Genomic DNA, 9,574 nt, shown 5'->3' with positions numbered 1-9,574 from the left:
GTAGACCTCAGCGAAGCTGGTTTGCACTGTATGTTGCTGTAACGGCGTTCTTTAGCCTGTCACTGGGGAAGGGCCTCACAGCAAAGATTATACGCTTGGATCCATGACAACCACGTCTGAACGCATGTGACTCAGAAGATCCTTATTAGCTTTGACAGAAAGACACATCTGCATTTCATGTTTCAGCCTGGTACGGATGGAACGTTCCACTGTTTCCTTCATGTAGACTAAGGGGAAAAATCACGCATACAAGAGCTTCAGGAGTCTGTGAGACACAAAAGACCTGGAGACACTTTGGAAGACAGAATTGCCAAAGCTCACAAGAGTACATCCTCTTATCTTTGATTGGTTTGTTGAACTGGTGAAATGCCAAGGTTTTAAGTGTCTTCCTCCCACCGAGGGATGTGTATCTGGATTAAGGCTTCCACAGGGAGAAAAAAAAACATTAATTAGTTTAACAGCAACATATTCCAGGTTATCTTTCGATAGTGGAATGTGTTTGCAGGGGGAAGAGTCTTTCTGACTGAAATATTGAAGAGATTTGTGGGAATAATGGTCATAGTGACTGTACAGCAGGAACATATTATTTTAATCCGTCATGTATTTCCACTAAATCACATAATATGCACTGGTCAGCAAACATTTTACAGTTATGAGAACTAAATTAAATAAATGGCCACAATGTAACTTTTTAAAATAAACCAATATGGCTAAAATTACAGTGCAATTTGTGCAACATATTTCAAAACCAGGTATACATTGCTACAATATATTATAAGTTTGCTTTCTTTGCAGTTATAAGTAATACAAAAAGTGCATATTTAATGGGGGGGTCACAATTTCTGAAAGACACTGTCCATGTACTACAACTCTGGGGGATATCTGCGGAAATCATCTGCTTGTGAACCTCTGGCTCACATTGCTTAAAAAATAACATTTAACAACCTATTTAACAATGTAACATAACAACATTGTACTTTACATTTATTTATTTAGCAGATACTTTTGTCCAAAGCATTGTTCAAGTGAGGATTAGAGAGCATTTGGAGTTAAGTGCCCTGCTTGGGGTTCCAAGGGTATTATGACTCTACGAGCCACGGGATTTGAACTGGCAACCTTTCGATCATGGGCACAAAGCCATAACCCGCCCCTGTAAATAAAATTTGATCAGGTTGAGGTGAAAAAAACTATATATTTTAATATATATAGCTTACTCTTCAAAACACTTCTACTACAAACAATCAAAACTTTATCTACTGATATCATAGGGCAATTTTTTTTCTATAAAACCCCCAGTTCTCCAGTCATGTTTCAGTTTCAGTTAGACATACTGGGAGATAAAGAAAAATATATTTTTTTATTATTTTATTATTATTATTATTATTATTATTTTGGTCAAGTTCTCTATTTTAAAAAACCCCCACCTTTTTATTGCATATAATAATATAAAAGCATTTGAAGTTTTACATCTTGTGTCTTCAGTAAATTTTTTTGATTGTCCAAAATAAAGTTGGCACACCTCACACCTGTGACTAATGGGCCCGCAGGTGGGGGCCCATCTCTGGAGGAAACAGGGGAGCGTGGCCATGCTGGTGTCTTTGCTAATGTGTGCTGTTAGCTGACATGCTCATTGTCTGCCTTAGCTAGCACATGCCATAACGTGATCTGCAAACAGGAATTCGCATTTAAAAAAGAGAAACTAAGTACATGGTATCGGTACTACTACAGAATGGGAATTCCTTCAAAACACATCATTTGAAACTAAACAAATCAGAATATTGACAAAATTAAAGTCAAATCCAAACATGCCTTTTTAACAGAAGCGTTTTATGAAACGACATATCATCACTGACTGAAGCAATACATCGGTAATAAAACACTGAGGCTTCTTGTAAAAGTAGTAATGGAATTAAAGTGTGATTATTCTTTTCAGATACATGATTTTCCTCAGCATTTCCTCAGCAAAGTATTTTAAACATGGTAACCAATAAAATTTAAGTAGTTTTTCCCTCCTGCCGTCCATCTTCAACATAATTTCTTTATATTGTTTGATTGACTGATACATGAAGAAAAGAATAGTTAAAGGTTAAATCAATGTATATACACTTCAAAAATATGTTATTGGTATGAGGACATGGAGTCCCTTTCTTATGTAAAAGACACTAAAAATTAAAATATAGCTAAAATAAATTTAGATGAACGAGTCTCTGTATTAGAAATTCCAAACACGCAAAATCAAGCCATCATTCTGTTGCAAAATGCTGCAATGACTAGTAAAATATGCAGTTTACCTTAGAAGGCCAAAAAAAAGGGTTATGGTTGACTGATATTATGAGGCTCTGGAGTTTTCTCAAAGGGATGATGTTTGTTTGCATTTCTGAAGATTCACTGAAACATGCTGTGAAGAGCAACACCTGGAGTGATGTCTGAAACAATTTTTTCAGGGAAGACGATGGACTCCTGTCAGACAGACTTAAATGGTGCTGTAAGTAACTTTACATCAGCTTCACGGAACGTACAAATAATAATAAACGTTCTATATCTTTCAGATATTTTTTTAACTCACCATTGAAGGTAACTAGGTCATGATGTGCTGCGCGAAAGGTTGGAACGCGGGATCTCGTGTTGTGAACACTAGAAATTAATTCAACAGCCCTGCTCTTAAGACATTTGAAGAGAAGTTGATCTGCAAAGAATCTTTGATATGAAAAGCTGCCTGTTTAACTGAGAAGGAGATTCCTTTTGATTGTTTTCAATGAGCTAGAAACCACTATGAAATATATTCTACGTTCTGAAGGAAATATTGTCAAGATGTAAACATAAATGACTGGCTAAACATCTTTGTCAACAACTGGCTAATTGTGTCCATGTATTGTTACTATTTTAGCACAAATTCAGTTATTTTTCAATAGGTACTTTTCCCAGTCATATTACCAGAGCCTACTGTTAGGACTCACAGTGACATACACAAGATGCTTTGTCAATCCATCTCAGAGGAGCTTTACACATACAGAGTAATTTTATGTAACAAAATAACATGAATATATCAGACTGAGCTGGGACTAAATCCAAATCTCAGCCTTATAGCCTGATAGTAACACTAATAAAACTATTAATAAAAAGCTAATGAAACTGTAAGCTCCGAAGACACTGGATAATGTGCTGCACTCCTCTCAGTCACTTTCCACTTTATGAATTTTATACCAAGCTATTGAATTAGCTTTTAATTTTATTAGAAAACTTACTATTCTAAAACCGCCACCCTCCATATTGCATGCCAGGCATCTTCAGCGCTCAAATGCAATCATCTAGTAACGTGAACAACAGAAGACATCACTGCATTACAAACTGGCTATATACTGTATATTTTCGAAATATGCAGAATTAGTTCCTTTTTTTTGTTACGCCATTGAAGAATGTCTCAATGTAATATGCATGACAACAAATGAAATCGATTACATGGAGGGGTAATTTTAGGAATAAGAAACATATAAACTATTATATGCAGAAAAAAATGCTTATTGTCAATCAGCCACTTGTCCTGCTTGACTTATAACAAAGTGTTAAAACAAGAGCCTTGTGTGTACAGCAGAATCTATGCCAAAAGCAACATCTTCTAATTGACTCCAGTGGTGCAGAAGCGCACATTCCATATAGACTCAGGTGCCACCATTCCTCCTGTAACATAACAATTATCAGAAGGCTTGCTGATACATGCCAGATATTCTCTTTCTGGCCAACAAATTGATTAGAAACTACACTACTGCATGATGCCGTGACTCACACCTTCAGGGTTGGGACTTTGGGTCCCACCTTTGTTCTGTGTGTGTGGAGCTTGTTGATGACTGGCATCCCATCTGGGGTACACTCCAGCCTTGTTCCCTCTGCCTTCTAAATCCCCCTGTAAGGCCTTATCCAGGATAAGTGTCTGAAAGACGGAACGATAAACCAGGATGTCAAAAAAAAACGAATGGAGCGTCTATTTGCACCCGAGTGCAAATAGCATCTGCCCATCTATTAGGCTATTTACAGCTGGCCTTCTCAGTCCCCTCCCCCTGGCGCCACAAAAAAACCTAAACGCTGTGTTGCACGTCATGTCATCGATTGAAGGCACCAAAGTGGGATACAAATACAGAAGGTATAATAATAATAATAATAATAATATATCATTATTGGCTACTGATAGCTGGGTGCAAACAGCATCCATCCATCCATTTTCCAAACCGCTTATCCTACTGGGTCGCGGGGGGTCCGGAGCCTATCCCGGAAGCAATGGGCACGAGGCAGGGAACAACCCAGGATGGGGGGCCAGCCCATCGCAGGGCACACTCACACACCATTCACTCACACAGGCACACCTACGGGCAATTTAGCAAGTCCAATCAGCCTCAGCATGTCTTTGGACTGTGGGGGGAAACTGGAGTACCTGGAGGAAACCCAACGATAACATGGGGAGAACATGCAAACTCCACACACATGTAACCCAGTCAGAGACTCAAACCCGGGTCCCAGAGGTGTGAGGCAACAGTGCTAACCACTGCACCACCATATACACTTGGATGCAAATAGCCACATTGGCTATCCGCTCCGGGTGCAAATAGCCACACTGGCTATCCGCTCCGGGTGCAAATAGCCACACTGGCTATCCGCTCCGGGTGCAAATAGCCACACTGGCTATCCGCTCCGGGTGCAAATATCATCTGACAAAAAGTGCCAGTAGTGAAAAATCAGCGAATGAACCAGATTTCCCTTAGAAGTGGAAAATGTTAATAAAAATTCCTTAGAGTGTTACAGTAATTTGTAACAGTTTAACCAATCAGGAGGTGGTAGATAGGCCCTCTGTATCTTGCCCTGGAATTATGTATTTTTTTGGCAAATGGCATTCATTATATTCATGGCATAGACTCAGGGAAATCCTTGTATGTTTTTGGCTGTTTGCGTTGCATAGTTACTCCTGAAATCAGCAACAGCGTTTTTTTTTTGCATTGCCTTGGATAAATGCATCTGTAATGTAACTGTAGTGTGAAATTGCATTGACTGAAGAGTACAGTCTGTGACTGACTGGGTTGGGTAAGCAGTTATTTTTTGTTTTGCTAAGCTACTTCCCACCTGTATTGTCATTCAAGCATTACAAGATCACTATGATATTATTTATGCTTGTATTAAATGTAGAAATACCGTATAATTATAATATAAAAAAATATATTTTGTTTCTTCAGAATATTGCAGATAAAAGCAACAGCCGTTTGGAAACACAGTATATTAAAGTGGCGGCATCAAGAGGCTGTGGCCTGAAATAAATCCAAGCAAAGCCACAAGCGATTCGTTTAGCTCACATGTTTTAACATCTATGCTCTCAGTCTAAAAACTAGAGCTAAGCCCTGGATTTCTTGAGAGGCTAGTGATCGCCTTGTAGTGACGTATATTTCTTTTGGAAAACAGGTTGCCCAGAAGCCCTGAACAAAAAGGTATACACTCATTTTTATTAGTGTCGGAGAACATATTCAGAATTTGCAAATTATGATCTGTTAATATTATTGACTATTTTTGTTTGCCGTGTCGCTTGAGTCATCAGAATCGTCCTCCGCTGGCTCTTATTTCCTGTCATGTGTTAGCAGGTCTGATTGCACAGCCAGGATGCTGCGTGTAGCTTTCACGTCCCTAATGCGATTTCCATGAAGCACATCCGGCAACCGAAAAAAAATGACGCAATAACGGTGGCTGGGGAATAGAGAGAGCTAACCTGATTTAGTCCCAAGTAGATCCTTCAAGGCGATATGTAAATGATATTTCTACAAACAATTAAAACATCTGGAAATAACACTTTATCATATGCAGATGGTAAATGAGAAGAAGGTGCAGAGCATCACTTGATGCTGGGCACCGCATAACCTTTTCCTCCAAGTGATTATCTTGTGGAAAATTCATCAAGATGAATCATTTCGACACCCTCCCACGGATCTAAAGGTCAACCGTGAGATTTCCCTCAGAAGTTGTCGGAATGGACAAGCAATTGAAGGCGACCATTCAACTCTGTGGTAATAATTCACCACCATTTTCATCATTGTGAGGGTCTGGGGCACCATTAAACCCAAGTGGCCCAGGGTGATCTGAGGATAATTCATGAGATTTTAAATATGCCACCTTCAAGTGCACTTTCCTGTGATCCATTCCATTACTAGATTCAAGCATATACTTTTACCTCAATTTTTACCTGTGAATCTTCGTTAATGATGTAATTATAAATATCTGCTTCAATAAGTTTTATCAGAAGCATATATAAATATATTTCATACTCTATGGTAAATTATAAATTCACTTTAATGCATTTACTTTGTAAGTCACGCGTTAGAAAGGTAGATTCAAAGTCAAGTGCCCTTTGTGTGAGAATCTAGAAAATACCGCAGGTTGCAGGAAATGGAAGTACCCTTTGTAAGAATTACAATCACTACTTGGAATTGCCATCGATCTAGAAAAACAGGGAATCATTTTTTAAAAGAAGTGTGATTGAGTGTGATATTGTCTGTGTGTGTGTGTGTGTGTGTGTGTGTGTGTGCGTGCGTGTGTGTGTGTGTCAGGAAGGCAGTAGGCTAAAATCAAAACTAAATATTTGCTGTAAGGGAAAAGCAAACCTAAAAGCGGTAAATGGGAAAATGTGAATAGAACAAAACATCAGTTATAAATAATTAAATCTATTCCAGGAAAGCAGCTCATAAACTTACAGAGGAATAAAAGCAGAAAAGTAGAAGAAACGGAAAGTTGAACACTTGTTGATTCAAGTCTGTTCCGCAGACCTTGTCCTCTGTCGGCTAGCTGGGACATGGGTTCGTCTCTGCGGCAATAACAGCTGCTGGGGGGCTATTCGGGACATGGGTGAAGTTCCTCGACGTGTAGAGATCAAGACCGCGAAGAATGACAGAGACGGTATGTCAGACACGTCGGGATACCCTTCGGCGTGGCGAGCGCGCCGAGAAACATGTAGTATTGATCAGTACGGCAAATTAAAATACATGCCCACCAGCAGAGCTGGCATTCGCTGCAAATAAATGAGTTCCGCAGCCAATTAACTGTCTCCAGTGAACTTTTATGGATGGATTCTCCACAGTGGTGCACATTTAATAAGCTGACTGTCTTGCTGCGCTAATAACTTACAACGAAACAGCTCCCCCCCGTATCATTGACAAAACCCTTTAATGGACTAAGTGAACAACCAAATGCAAAGTTTAAGACCTTCAAAGGCAACAGCCCCAATAAAAGTGCATAGATTGTGGCCGTCTACACTCCAGAGACACTGAGAAACTCATGCAAAAAACAAAAAAAAAAAAACCCATAACTCAGTATGCATGCTGAGGAACTGAGCATATGTTAAACCTTCTGTTCCAATATGAAGCACATATGTCATTAAAAAGTCACATAAGCGCAGGGCACATCCTGCAATGTTAAATGTAATGTTGCATGCAGGGTAGAGCAGGGGATGCTTCTGGTCACATTGCCAGCAGACGATCTCCCGCTAATTTTGGAGTTTGGACATGTTTTTGTGTTCGTGAAAATATACAGCAAAGAGAGTAAAATGATTTATTGTACTAGAAAGGTTTATTTGTACTATTCTCTACATTTTAGAATAAAGACATCAAAACTATAAAATAACATACATGTAATTATGCACTGCCCAAAAAAGCATTTTGCCAGGGGGCAGCGCAGTAGGTTGGAACTCAGAAGGCTGTTGGCAGAGAGGTCCCGCCATTGGGCCCTTGAGCAAGGCCCTTAACTGTAACTTCGCCAGGGACTGGTTGACCCTATTGTCTCCCCTACCCCAGTTTCATTTCCTGGGAAGCTTTTCCAGCTGACCTGAAGGAGACCCCACATATATGCTGAGTGCTCATTGGTCGCTTTTCCTTCACTCTCTGGTCAGACTCCTCTTGAACCATTGCTGCTGTGTTTGGGTCAGGTGGTCAGTTAATGCAACTCTTTCAATCTCCTTTGCAGGCAGTTTGGTGTATCTTACACGCACACACACACACACTACATACTGTGTGTGTTTGTATATTTATTTATTTAGTTATTTGTTTGTTTTTATTTGTTTTTATTTATGTTGCTCCTTATTAACACATTGCTAGTGTTCTCTGCCTGTTAGTTCAGACCTGAGACTCCTGCATATAGCTTCAGCTTTTATTTGTCTCACCACCCACCACCCCACAGAGCCCAGAACCCACATCTGGGTGCATCTCCTGCAGGATTCTTCATCTTGATATCATCTTGACATTATCACCTCCAGTATCTGCAGAAGATGGGGCGGAAATAAAGGTCCTCTGTAACAGTACTTGTGCAGACATCTGTTTACGTAGCTCCATGAAGTATTTGCACTTAGTCAAATGATTCCTTGTTGTGTAAATCTGCGTCTGCTTATTTAAGCACTTGAGCATGCAGGAAGCCCGTACTTGTAAAATAACTGTGTCTGACATGTCAAATCATATTGTTACCCCTTCATCTCACCTTTCCTGTCACTTCAAGCCTCGGTATTCACAAGTATGTAATTAATGTCAGTCTTTATCTCCTGTCTTGACCTACATACCCCCTACCTATAAAAACAATTAGTGTAACTGGATTTGATTTACATATTGACAAATAATCAGAATTCTCTGACAAGTAATTAGTAAGCAATCTTACTGGGCCTTTCTTTCAGAGGTTTTACGGTAGCTACACTACCGGTATTCAAACTCGATAAAAAAAGATCAATTAACTACCCTTCAAGTACTCGGTCAGGCTGTGTGATTCTTTATGATTCTTTAAATCAGTTTTCCAAAAGCCAAGCTACAATATCGTTAATGGCTTCAACACATTTCTTGTAATGTCACTTTATGTGAATCAGTCATGGTCCTAAGTTTGTCAAAGTAATGTACTTTATTGATAACTTCTAAATAACGTGATATGAATATACCTCAAATACTGCATACATAGGAAGTTCCTTAAGAAAAGTGGTAATCATATAATACTTTGCCCATCTGATTAGAAAACTGCACTCATACTAGAAATTTTCTCATGGGATGTGGAACTCAGCCTGATATACTGTACAGAACAGCTGCTTCCTGTTCCACCGGTCAGGCTCGTAGTCAGAAATAAATTTTGTGTGGAGATCCCTCTCTGTTGATTTTGCTGACCTGGGGCTGGGATGGGGGGAGGGGGCATTAAAGCAGAATTTGATGGGAGTTAAGTGCAAGCTAACTCTGTGTCTGACGGGTGAGAAAAAATTTCAGGGAGTGGGTTCAGAATCCCTTCTTTCACTATGTAGCTTTTTCCTGTGGTCTTGAAATCTCTCCATCACCTTTGAAACTGACGCCAATATCTCAAACCCAGCATCCTAAATGCTTTTGAATCTTGTTTCATATTTAAGTGGACCCTTTGGATTCTTCAGACACTAGGCTAATGGCCACATGCATCCTAAATTCCTAAGACAACGGCATGGATTAACTTCCTGCTGGCGCGGGAAGAATAGAGAGCGCAGCCGCACTTCCCATGCGATCACTCATCGTGGAAAACTGTTATCACAGCTGTATCCCATTTTCAAAGTAAATCT

The 9,574-nt window shown here is 39.6% G+C and overlaps 1 long non-coding RNA gene across 1 annotated transcript; it reads left to right on the top strand.

Annotated features, from left to right (window-relative positions):
* Positions 1-5,219: 5,219 nt before the first annotated feature.
* Positions 5,220-9,014, top strand: LOC125707739 (uncharacterized). Its single transcript, XR_007382351.1, has 3 exons — positions 5,220-6,038; positions 6,793-6,924; positions 8,200-9,014. It is a non-coding gene; the product is annotated as an uncharacterized LOC125707739 (long non-coding RNA).
* The last annotated feature ends 560 nt before the right edge of the window (positions 9,015-9,574 follow it).

This window comes from Brienomyrus brachyistius, chromosome 14 (genome assembly GCF_023856365.1).
Source record: "Brienomyrus brachyistius isolate T26 chromosome 14, BBRACH_0.4, whole genome shotgun sequence".
Taxonomy (NCBI): domain Eukaryota; kingdom Metazoa; phylum Chordata; class Actinopteri; order Osteoglossiformes; family Mormyridae; genus Brienomyrus; species Brienomyrus brachyistius.
This window is presented reverse-complemented; position numbering and strand designations above follow the sequence as displayed.